Below are 12,691 nucleotides of genomic sequence, written 5' to 3'. Positions count from 1 at the left end.
TATTGGCACATTTAGGAAGCAGCTATCTCACGACCAGGAGGGGAGAGATTGACATGCTGAGCTTGACATAAGGGGAAGATGGAAGGAATATGGGTCTTTCATGACATGGTTGAATCTCTGAGTTAACCCAGCCTGAAAGTGCAGTACCTCTGGACTTGCTGTTATATGAGACATTTTCCTTATGGTTTAAGCTGTTTTTAACTGTATTTTCTATTACCTCCATACTAGATAATCCTGGGGGGGTGGGGGGGGAATCAGCCTTGAGTATAATTGAAGGTGCAATTCTGAAGGGCTGGCATCATTTGAAGGCTTTCTCCAAGAGGTGAGACACAGATGGGGCTTTGTAGGACAGCTAGGATTTGGACAGGTGGAGAGGAAGGGGGAGGGCATTCCAAGCAGGTGTAAAAGACTGAGAAGGGTAAGGAGAAAAGGAGATTCACTTATAACTCTTGTGAAGAGCATCGAAATCTAGCCCAAGAATATAGGGAGGGGGTGGGGAAGGGGAGGGGAGAAGGGCCGCTGGGTGGTGAGAGGGTGACTGGAAAGATCACCTATATGGTCTGTCTAACAAGGGTACAAGTGAACTTTTCTAGAACTAGAATATAAATGTTTTAACACAATGACTAAGCAAATGACATGATGTCTATGTTAACCAGCTTGATGAAAGTATTTCAAATTGTATATGAAAACACTACACTGTACCCCATGTTTGCATTAATGTATACAGCTATCACTTAATAAAAAAAAAATTAAAAAAAAAAAAGAGCATTGAAATCCACTCTGACCTGGATTGGCAGACCAGGGTGACACATTGGAAACAACTATATCACTAAGGCTCTAAGCCACCTTGCTGGGGCATTTGCCCAAAGAGGAGGACACAGGAGGGAAGGACTCTTCTTGCCAGTTGTAGTGAGAGGTGAGTACCAGAGGTCAAGGACAGGGTCTCACCAGCTGGCAGGGAGGTCAACGCAAGGCAGACAGACAGTACTGAAGTACTGAAGATCTGGAGGCAGCTGATTGGCAAAAATATACAAAGGCAAGGTAAGCAAAAACAAGAGGAATCAGCATTCCCCAAATCAAGTGAGGCTGAATTTAAGACAGAAAGCACAAGGCAAGACAAAGTAGGATGTTTAAGAATGATAAATCACAATGAAGATCTGGTGGTTATAATACATGTATAATAGTGAAGGAAGAAATTCACAAGGCAAAAACTGCAGAAAATATAAAGATAAGAAGAAAAATACTACTGTTGAATCCCTAGGACTAGAATTGCTGATCCTAAGGGACGCTCAGCTGTGCCAGGCACCACTGGTTTTCCAAACTTTAGTGGCCATTTATTTCCCACCAGCAGAGCATCCGGGTTTTAGATGTTCCAGACCTTCTTAAACACTTGGTATTATCCATTATTTAAACTTTAGACATTCTAGCACATGCAGAGTATTATCTGCTTATGGTTTTAATTTGTGCTTCCCTGATACTAATGAAGCTGAACATCTTTTTGTGTATTGTTATTTGCCATTTGGGTATCCTCTTTTGTGAAAGGTAGTTTCAGTTTTTGTCCCAACCCTTTTCAAATGAACGGTCTATGGTCTTCTTATGAATAAAAGAGCAATCTTTACATAGTCTCAGTGCAAGTCCATTGTCAAATACATGCACAGCAAATACCTTCCCCCACTCTAGGCTTGCATTTCCATTCGTTTAGTAGTTTCTTTTAATAAACAAAAACTTTATTTTCAAGGAAGTCTAATTCAGTCAATTGGCTAATTTTCCAAAATTTTGAATGGAAATTTTCAATATTTTTTGCTATTTTCCTTTAAAATATGTAGAGTATTTTCTGGCCTATCTAAGAAATGAGTGCCTACACCAAGGCCATGAAAATATTCTTTACTCCTATCTTTTGGAAGCTTTACTGTTTCACATTTACATCTATAATCTTTCTGAAATGATTTTTGTGTATAGTGTGAGGTAGGGGTCAAGTTCATTTTTTCTCAAATACGTATTCAACTGACTCAGCACTTTGTTTATGGAAAAGAACAGTCTTTTCCCCACTGCATTGCAGTGACACCTTTGTTGAAAATCAAACGACTGTGTATTTTTCTTGGTGTGGATTTTTTTTATTTTTGTTCCAGAGGACTATTTGTCTATAGTTGAGGTGGTATCATTCTGTTTTAACTGCTGTAGATTTACAGTTAGTCTTAAACATTTTCTTCTTTAAGACAGACTTTGCTATTTTTAGACTTTTATTTTTCCATGTAAATTTTAAAATTAATGTGCCACGGTCTACAAAAGTTGGGCTTTGGATTGGAATTGTTTTTCATTCTCTCAGAAATCCTGTCCCCTCCAAACCTGGCTGCTTTGACATTTCTCTCTCTCTTTTTTTCTTTTTCTCAGTTTTGGCCGGGGCTGGGTTTGAACCTGCCATCCCTCTATTCCTTGAGCCACAGGTGCCGCCCTGCCTTGACATTTCTCCATGCTGTCAAAAAGCTTTGTTTTTTAAAGCTTTTATGGTTCTTTTTTTTTTTTAATTAAAAAAATTTTTTTTTTCAGAGATGGGGTCTCGTTCTGTAGCCCAGATTGGAGTACAATGGCAGGATCACAGGTCACTGCAGCCTCTACCTGGCCTCAAGCATCCTTCTTCCTTGCATTCTGAAGTGCTAGGGTCCCGGCGTGAGCTATGGTTGTTCTTGATGGGAGGGTCTGATGCCAGCCACTCCACTAGAGCCGTATGTGGAAGCCCTTTGCAAGCTTTCCTAACACAGTTCTATAAACAAGAAGTCCCAGGGGGAGAAATCTGCATGATAGACTTTAACTCTGTAGACGGTTTATGACTATGTAAAGTTAATCTTTCTGAAATCTTACTTTCTGAAACAAGATCTGTTTGTCTGCCGTTGAGAGAAGATATGACCAAATTGGGTTAAACAAAAAAGTTCATTCGTGCACATAACGGAAAAATCCAGGAGGAAGATCATTGCATGCAAGATTTCAAATAAAGTCTATTAGGTCCAATTTATCTCCATCTCTCTGTTCCACTTCCTATTCGTTGGAGCCATTCTCAGACAGCTATCAGCAACCTGCCAGGTCCACACGCAGCAGAAAATGAAGGTCTTTGCTATGGAATTCCTGGGATAAGTCCTACTGGCTCTCATTGGGTTACTGCCCATTCTTGAGCCCATCACTCTATCTAGGTAAGTTTGATGAATTAATTGGCTCAGGCCCAGGTCAGGTTTCTGATTCCTGAGCCAGAGTAAGTTCAGCTCCGCTGGAAATCATGACTGAGAACGAGGTTGCTGGTAGTTCCCAAGCAGGAAGCAGGAGTGTGATTAACAGAAGGAAAGTAAATGGATGGTGGAAAACTCCAAGGGCAAAGGTCCACTTCACTGGCCAACTTCAGAGTCCAAATCCACATCACCTAAAGGCCCTGGACGATCATAGGCTTCCTCTTCTTATGCTCCAAGGCCACTTTCATGATCCTGTTTCTGGGATCGTGACCCTCCACACACACACACCACAGTGTGCTTTCTACTCATGGTCTCCAGGACACACACACACAGCTCTTCCAACCTGAGCGTGTCCCTGTCCATATGTTCTCTATCTCCTGTCACCTTGGAGCTTCAGCAAGGTTTGGGGGAGGGGGAGCAGGGGATGAGATGGGCTTTATTCCCGCATTGCCACCTTTTCCTTTGCTCTCACCATCTCAACAAGACAAGAATAGGACGCTCAGGCTCAGCTTTCTAAAGCTACCATTTCCTGCTGCAATTCTGAAAAGTCACTTCACCACCCCGAGTCTCAATTTCCTCCGCTGCAGATGAGGTCAACAATGTCCCCTTCGCCTCTTTCCAGGGCCATCACTAAAAAGAGCTCATCACAGAGCACAGAGGGAGAGTCAGAGGGTGACGGGTCTGGAGACTACATCTCTTTGAATGGCTGTTGAGGTTGCTGGTGATGATTCTGCTAGAGAAATCTTAAAATGCAAGGGTTTTTTTCCCCCCCAAGCACTTCAATGATTATGAAGGTTGAATGAGATATTTTGGAAACATTTGATAGACTCAAGCTCTAGAGAGACACTGAATTGTATTACGGGTCCCAGACAGATCATTGTAAAGCTCTTGTTCCACCCCAGTGTTGTTTGTGTATAACACATGTCAAGGGTTTCCACTCTGGGGAACAAAAGCACAAAAGTTTCACTCCAGTCGTCAGCCTAATCCTCTTAAGAGTCGTTGAAGCCTCTCTGAATTGATCAGCAGCAGTCAAGTACCTTCTTAAGGCAGGAGGCTCTTTCAGATTTTCTCACTGCTCCTAGTTCTGACACACAAACCCCCCACCACTGCCCACGCACCACAAGGAGCCAGAGATTCTGCTCAGGGTCACAGTGGCAGGAAGTGGCTGAACAGAGATCTTTGTAGAATCCACCCTCCCTCCACAGAACCAACAGGAGCTAAAACTGCGCGATCACAATGGGCACAGGCTGCAAAGGCCTCCAAAAGGGAGAGTTCTGTGACTGTACCCTGCTGGGAGAAGAGAGCAGTGTCTGGTCAGGGGCTGTGTGCACTGGAGGGAGTGACAGGCCTAGAAGTGGAACTGAGAAAATCAGCTGTGCTTCCTGGCAAAGGTGCATGACCTGGGATTGAAGCTATGGGACCAAATGCCTTTTTTTTTTTTTTTTTTGAGACAGTGTCTCACTTTGTTGCCCCCAGTAGAATGCTGTCACAGCTCACAGCAACCTCAAACTCTTGGGCTCCAGCCATTCTCTTGCCTCAGCTTTCCAAGTAGCTGGGACTATATGCCCCCGCCACAATGCTCAGCTGTTTTTTAAAGATGGGGCCTCACTCTGGCTCAGGCTGGTCTCTAACCTATGAGCTCAGGCAGTCCACCTGCCTCGGCCTCCCAGTGTGCTAGCTAGGATTACAGGTGTGAGCCACTGCCCCTGGCCAGGATACACCATATTCTTAAAAATTATAGGAGACCTTTAACTTTAGGATGAGTGTAGGGTTGACAAAGTAGTAACAAGTGTATTAGTTGGTTCAAGATGCTCCAATACAATACAATAGACTTGGTGGCTTAAGTGACAAACATATATTTCTCATGGTTCTTGAGGCCAGGAAGTCCAAAATCAAGGCTCTGGCAGATCTGGTGTGTGGTGAGCCTGCTTCCTGGTTCATGGATGGAGAGCTCTGTTCTCATTGTACCCTCACATAGGGGAAAGGGAAAGAAAACTCTCTTACATCTCTTTAATAAGGGCATCAATACCATTCACAAGGACTCTACCTTTATGAGCTAATAGCTTCCAAGGGTCCCACCTCCCAATACCTTCATGAGGGGATCAGGATTTCAGTATATGAATTTCAGGGGACTTTCAGTCTATAGTAACAAGAATTAGGCACTTCAATTCTAAACAATAACAAGTTATTAACCCTGATACATGTTTATCTTTTAAAAATCTCAAAAGAAGCCTTTGGGAGTCCCATGAAATTAGTCACTAACACAACCCCCCTTGGCCCACTTGTCCCCTTTTTCAGAAAAGATGGCAGAACAGCTTATCTCAAATAGTTCACAACTCAAGATTGTAATTCCTGCTCATGACAATTATCATGAGCTTAAAAGCACCTCTGTTTTAGGTGCTAAAGAGCTAAGTAAATTACAAGAGTATCCAGGCTCTTATAGCAATCACATCCTAAGGAAATCACAGCTATCAAGGGGAAGAAGGGACACACTCACATCAGGCTCCCTCTTAGTTCTTAGAATGGAGTGGGAAGAATTTGTTCTGTTGAAAGCACTCATCAGAAGTGGGAGCTTCAGCCTTGGCTCTGCCTCACACCCCCTCCAGCCACCCTGTGACTGACCCCAGTTCTCAGACCAAAGTCTCCGATCCAGCCCAAATTGGAGATCAGTTTCCCCCAGACTAGGGATTTATTGGCCATGTGTGACATGGCCTTGTAAAAGATGTGGCTCAAGACACAAGTTCCCTCGTGAACTTGGCCAAGGGGCAACAATAATCCTTAGAGCTAGGAAGGACAGGCTAGGGGTGGGGAGGAAGTCCCAGTGAAACTCAACTGTCAGTTATGAGGAACAGCATGGGGAGGAAGGAAATCCACTTTCATGCCTGAAAATTTGGGCATTATTTCCACCATGTTGTCAGCCTAAGAGGTGAGCTTCATTTTGCCAGTAGCTTTCACTGACAGAGTTTGTTACTCAGGCATCTAAATAGCTGTGTTTTAAAGATAAATTTATTTTCGTAGATTAGTTCAGCTGATCTATTAGGTAACCAAAAAAAAAAAAAACCTCTAAAAAAAGAAAAGAGAAAAATCTCAACCCTTAATATTATAGCAGTCTTTAAAAAAAAAAGTTAAAAAAGGATACCAAAGAAATCCAAGGTCACTGAATCTTCCAGCTCCCTTAATTTACTCAGAACAGACTCACACTCCAGGGTGACCCCTTTCAGGAGCTGCCTCTGAATTTCTCCCGGTCCCTGAAGTCTTTGGTACTTTGGGGTTCTCAGTTGAGAAATGCAAACAAAACACATTCAGAAGTCTTAGCAAAACTGCACGGTTGTGTCCAGACGTGTACAGAGCGGTGGGCAGGGCACAGAGACTGACGCTGCGGCAGAGGGGAAGTCTGTGTTGATGAGGAAAAGCTCGGGCCTTCCTTGGTGGCTCCTCTCTCAAACAGCATCCCCTGACATGTATTCACACCTTTCTCCCATTTCCAGATGAGAGACCTCCCCTAGTGCTCCCATCTCACCTGGTCATTCAGTGCCAGAAGCTCCTGCACCAGTCTCCGGGAGGCCAGGTGCTGCCGCCTGCGTGTCTGACATGGAGCTCACATCTTGCAAGGCCTAACTGCTTCCATTTTTACAGCTAAAGCTGCCTCTGTTTAGTTTCCAAACTGTGGCCTCTCCCTGGCCCTGCAGCGAGCCACCTAGGCTGTGCACTTCCTTGTCCTCCTGGTGGTGCCTGCCAGCCCAAATGGGTCCTTCTTCTAGACCCCACACCCTGTTGGGAGCGCCCATGTTTGTGCTAACTTCTTCTTCTTCTTCTTCTTTTTTGAGACAGAGGCTCAAGCTGTCACCTTGGGTAGAGTGCCGTGGCATCACAGCTCACAGAAACTTCTGGGCTTAAGCAATTCTCTTGGCCCACCCTCCCAAGTAGCTGGGACTATAATACCTGGGTATTTTTGTTATTGTTGTTGTTGCAGTTGTCATTGTTGTTTAGCAGGCCCAGGCCAGGTTCGAACCCACCAGCCTCGGTGCTTGTTGCTGGCACCCTACCCACTAAGCTACGGGGCGCCGCCCTTGTGCTAACTTCTTTGTCAACCCCCATTCACACTGAGCCTGGAGTCAATGAAAACTCCTTAACTTTCTCCAGCCTGAAGACGTGTGTTCAGATTTCCTAAAATCTTCCTTGATACTTCCATATCAAGTAAACAAGATATGAATCAAGAACACTGCTGTCCCCGGTGCAGTTATTGTTAAACTCAAATATAATTCCGTCCATTTACCTCAGAGGTTTCATCTAAATGTTCTGACCAGTCTCAAGATCGTCTAGAAACCCCACCTGCCATTTGTCATGGTCAGCTGCACTCTTCAGGTTGTGGCGCTCACAAGCTTGAGGGGCCTGCTTTTGATTCCTTTATTCCAGTCATCGATAGATGGCAATGAAAGTTGGCTGCGTCTAACAGGGGCTGAAGAGATGCAATCAAACTGTCCTACAGATTATAGACCTGGGTTGCTCAAGGTCATACAATGGTCCTTTGTACTGTGGAGCTGGCACTAGAACTCTGGCCTCCTGAAGCACAGGGTGGAGATTTTCCCTCAGTGCCATGGGGCCTCTGTATGGATGCTTGCCTCTGCCAGGCCTGGCCACACCTGAGCAAACCTCATCATCTGCTCAGCAGGTAGAGTCTTCACACAGTTTGCAAGGCCAGAAACCTTTATTACCTTGTGTTGGATGACATGGAGGGCAGTAGCTAATCGTGTCTCTTCACGAACATTCACTTCTAGACTTCAGGGGTCTCTGACCAAATTTATCTAGATCCTTCTCCCCACGTACCCACAGCAGCAGCCTGGCTCACCACACGGGGATGATCCTGGGCAGACGCAGGCATTGACTTGACTCTGAATGCTTGCTCTACCGTGCTTAATTCTTTGACCTTGTTTGGCATGAGCCATTTAATTTCCCTGAGCCTTGGTTTTCTCACCCAAAATAGAGGACCATACCACCCTGTGTTACAGTGTTAATCTGAGACTCAAAGGAGAGAATGAATCTATAAATTTTTTTTTGAAAACTCTCCAACGCTTTGCATGGGTATATTGCTATTATCAAATGGGTAATGGAGAACTCCAAAGTGGGTGCCAATTAAAATTCCTTTGTAAAACAGTCCATTGTATCCTAACCTATTTATTCATTTCTTTCTCTTTTTCTCTCAAAGTCCCAACAAAAACTGAATATTAAGAATGCATGCAGGCAGAGCATTGCATACGAATTAACTATTCAATGTTCTTTAGTCACTTTGGCAGGGAAATGATACACCTATTAAAATACCCCAGTCAGAGCTGGCACGTACAGTGCTGATAACCCCAGCAGGCAACGACCTTGGCACCATTACAAGGACAATATTTTCAAATGGATGAACTATTCCTGAACAAAGTGTCCAGTGTACTCGGAATAAACAGGCTTTTCATCAACCAAGCCTGTACGTTTTCTGGTTCCAACAATCTTTCCCAGAGATGGTGTGAGAGTGCGGGTGCCAGAAAGCAGCACCCCTCAGCCACCTGCCCCATTTTGCTCATCCTCCTTAAGAATCCTGTGACTGAAGCCAGGGCCCAAGGCACACACCTATAGTCCCAGCTATTCAGCAGGTCAAGGCACGAGGATCATGTGGGCCCTGGAGTTGGAGACCAGCCTGGGCACCACAGCAAGACCCCATCTCAAATTTAAAAAAACAAGAATCCTGCTGTAACTGAACAAGCCTGCAAACCTCTCCCTCCTCTCTTCTTATGCTTTCGAGATTTCTTTTCTGCACTTTTGAAAAAGTAGAATCTGATGCTTCCCTCTGTGCCCTGGGTCAGACCTCAGCAGTGGGAGGATCAGCCCTTCTCCTGGGAACCTCAGGAGCAGGAGTCTGTGGGGGAGACTCACGTACAACCTCCCCAAGCATCTGTGAGGCCAACTCTTTGAGAGGTGGAAAAGACACCCAGGACAGTCCAAAATAGGGTACACAAGAGGCTTTGAAGACAAGATCCTTGAGTGGAAATTCACTGGAAGAAGAAGCTTTTTTTTTCCCCTCTGGACTTACCAGAAATGAAGCACATGTGTAAAACTCAGCTGGCAAAACTTGCTCTCCCACCTAAGCCAATGAGGCTACAGCTGACCCATTTAGCTGGCCCATTCATCCTATGAATGTTGACTGAGCGCCTACTGTGTGCCTAACACCATTCTACGTTCTGAGGACACACAACAAACTAGACAAATTCCCTGCCCTTCTTACATTCTGATGGGAGTACACAAATGGTAACGCAGTAAGTAGTGGTACGTACCCCTCAGTGGCCACACCGCTGAGGTAAATGTAACCAGAGATCTGAAGAAAGTAAGGGAGTGAGTTACCATTACCTGGGGGAGAATATTCCAGGTAAGGCCATGCTTCAAACAGCAAGGGAGAGAGTGTTTCAGGAATGGACTGAGTCAAGGAGAGAGCCAAAAGAGCTGCTGCCCAAGGGGCAAGGGGGAGCCTAATGGCGTCACACCTGGGAACCATCCTAAGAACTTTGGTTTTAATTCCGAGTAATCTAGGAACATGTTAGAAGGGGGGTTGGAACAGAAAAGTGAGCCAGTCTGATTTATGTGTATAGAAACCATCCTGGCTGCTCTATGGGGAACAGAGAGTGGGCAGGAGAGAATGTGAGCAGGCAGACAGGAGAGGACAATGACCAAGCAAGAGATGGTGGCCGTGGTGGACCATGACAGTGTCAGCGTAAGGAGGAGATGAGGGCTGAGATACCGTTCGTGTACGGCCTATAGAATTTGATGAGAATAGGATGTGGGAAATGAGTGACAGAGTCAAGGGTTAGTCCACAGTGTGTGGCCTACAACTGAAAGGACTTACTGTGACGAGGAAGGGTGCGGTGGACAGGTGGAAAGGCTCCATGCTGCAGGGTAGTGTGAGCGTCTATTAGATGCCACGTGGAGATGACTGGTAGGCAATGGGGAAAGCAAGTGTTGGTCCAGGCTAGAGGTCTAAACTTTGGGAATCAGCACTGTAGAGGAGGCCTTTAAAGCCACTACGGAGGTGGAGAGCAACAGAAAAGTGAGTACTGAGATGATCTAAGGGCTGAGCCTGGGGCGATCCTACACAAAGAAGACTGAGCAAAGCATGTTAGAGATGAGGGACAGCAAGGAGAAGGAGGAGGAGGAGAGGGGAGGAGAGAAGAGAGGAGGAGGAGGAGGAAGGAAAAGCAGCAGCTAGACTACAGAATATTTGAGTTAAAGAATTTATTTTTTGAAGGGCCTTGACTAAAGAATATGTGAGGATAATATCTCAAGAAGGAACCATTGATTAATTTTGCCCAATGCTGCTATTTGGCCACGTGATAGTAACTGAGAACTGACTATTGCATTTAGAAACTTGGGGGTCACTGGTGATTTATTAGTGCAGGCTGACTCCTCTAACCACCCCCAAACCAAGAATGTAACACACCCCAAAGCTTATTTCTCACTCACCTCCCAGTCACGCATGTGGTAAGTGGTCCCATGTGGTGGTTTGGGGCACCAGTCCCCTCCTGTCTTTAGTGTGCAGCCTCCACCGGCACAGGGAAGGGACGTCCATTTGGAAGCAGGTGGTGTTCAAACACTTCAGCCTGAAGGGGGCGCATTGCCTGCCCCCACCTCATGTTCTTATGGCAAGCACTAGTCACATGGCTTCATTTAAGTAAAAAGTAATTGGGAAGTGCCATTGAGCTGTGAGCCATGAAGATAAATCAGTTTGGTGACCATCTAGCCAGTTTCTGCCATGATGGCGTTGGCAAGAGCAGTTTGGGCAGCAGGGGGAAGGAGGAGGAGATAGAAACCAAAGTCTGATTGAGGGCAGTTCAAGAGAAAGAAGGGAAGAAGAGAAATGGGGTGGTAGCTAAAGTGGGATTTGGGATCTAGAGAGATTGTCTGGCTTTCAGCTTGTTTATATGATAAGGGGAATGATCTGGCAGAAGGGGAAAGTGGGATGATGCAGGGGGAGAAGACAACCAAGGAAGGCTGTTCCTGAGCAGGTGACAGAGAAAGGGACCTATCCTGGTGCTTCTCAAACTCCATAGTACACAAGAATCCCCTGGAAACACCCTCCCCCCCCCTCCGAGTGGGGCTGGGGACTTTGCACTCTGGCCGTCTCTTGGGGAACACTGATGGGCAGTCAGGATTCAGGCCCACACTTGGAACAGTTCCGGCAGATACTGGGGAGGTAGGATCCCTTGTACTGGGAGGGAAGTCAGAGTGGGGAGGTGCAGATGGAGGTGGGAACTTGTCATCTCAGTGAATTAGGAAGCCAGGTCCTCAGCTGAAAGTGGGGACAGGGAGGACTTGTTGAGGGTTTGAGGGGGAAGAAGAAAAAAATGTGACCTCCTCCTGGGGAGTGGGAGAATAAGTGGTGTGGAGAAACCAAAGAAGTGTGCGGGGCAAGCACCAGGGAGCCAACTGCAAGGCTGGGCTTAGAGTGAGGCCAGGCAGCTGCACCCAGCAGCACAGGTGTCACTCCAGAGGCAGAGAGGCGGATCAGCCAGGGTTTGGTCTTGCCAGGAAGGGACGAGGAGAGAGGCGTCTAGGGAGCTGATTGTGTATGGACTGGAGGGTTGAGGCCTAGACCACCTAGTCTAAGTGGGTACAGACAGCAGGGAGGACTTGCAGGTGGCAAGTCCTGAGAGGAAAGGTGGGTACCAATCAGCTGTGGCCAGATGAGGCTGCAGGGTCCCTGGAGGTACAGACTGAGCTGGAAGGAGGCCTGAGACAGGAGACTGGGAGTTTGGAATAGAGGCTCTGGATGGAGCACATTTTTTGGTCGTGACAGAGTCAAGGGCATGGCCACGGGAAAAGCCAAGATGCCAGGAAGGACAGGATCACTGGAGAAGAGCGGCTAGAGGGTCTGGGCGGCCGGGACTGGGAGGAGTGCCCCGGTGGGTAATGAAATTACCCAGCGTTATCATCGAGAGCACAGCCAGATACTGTTTCCAAACCCTCCTTACAGATCCTGGGGCTCTAAGGAAAGGAAGTTCTGAAATATAAATTCTCAGCCCCCAAGCAAAAATATCCCCGTGAGTCTCCTTCTAGTGGTAATTGCAAAATAAAGAGAAAACCAGCAGCAGCTGCCCGGAGAGGCTGAACCAGCAAGGAGCGCCCTGCACTTGGCCGGGCCGCCTCTCGAGAGCCCCACTTGCCGGCTGCTCTCCCTGCTTCGTTTGAAGAATTAAGAGACTGGCGGCGGGAGGCTGAGAAAGCGACGGGACTCGCCGGCAAGCAGCGCTCATTACGTTTCCGCGCACATTCGACACGGAACAGGAGGCTGCTGGTTTCTGACATCTTAGATTTCATATTTAACTACTGTGTGTGTTCTAGTGCAGAAAAGACTAAATATAGACTTCAGATTAGGCAATCTAAAAAGGAATATGAAAGCAGCAGGCGGGTTGGGTCGTGAGGTGCATGGCCAAGAGGGTAGA

Source organism: Otolemur garnettii, unplaced genomic scaffold (assembly GCF_000181295.1).
Source record: "Otolemur garnettii isolate 467f Iridium unplaced genomic scaffold, OtoGar3 scaffold00002, whole genome shotgun sequence".
Classification (NCBI taxonomy): domain Eukaryota; kingdom Metazoa; phylum Chordata; class Mammalia; order Primates; family Galagidae; genus Otolemur; species Otolemur garnettii.
This window is presented reverse-complemented; position numbering follows the sequence as displayed.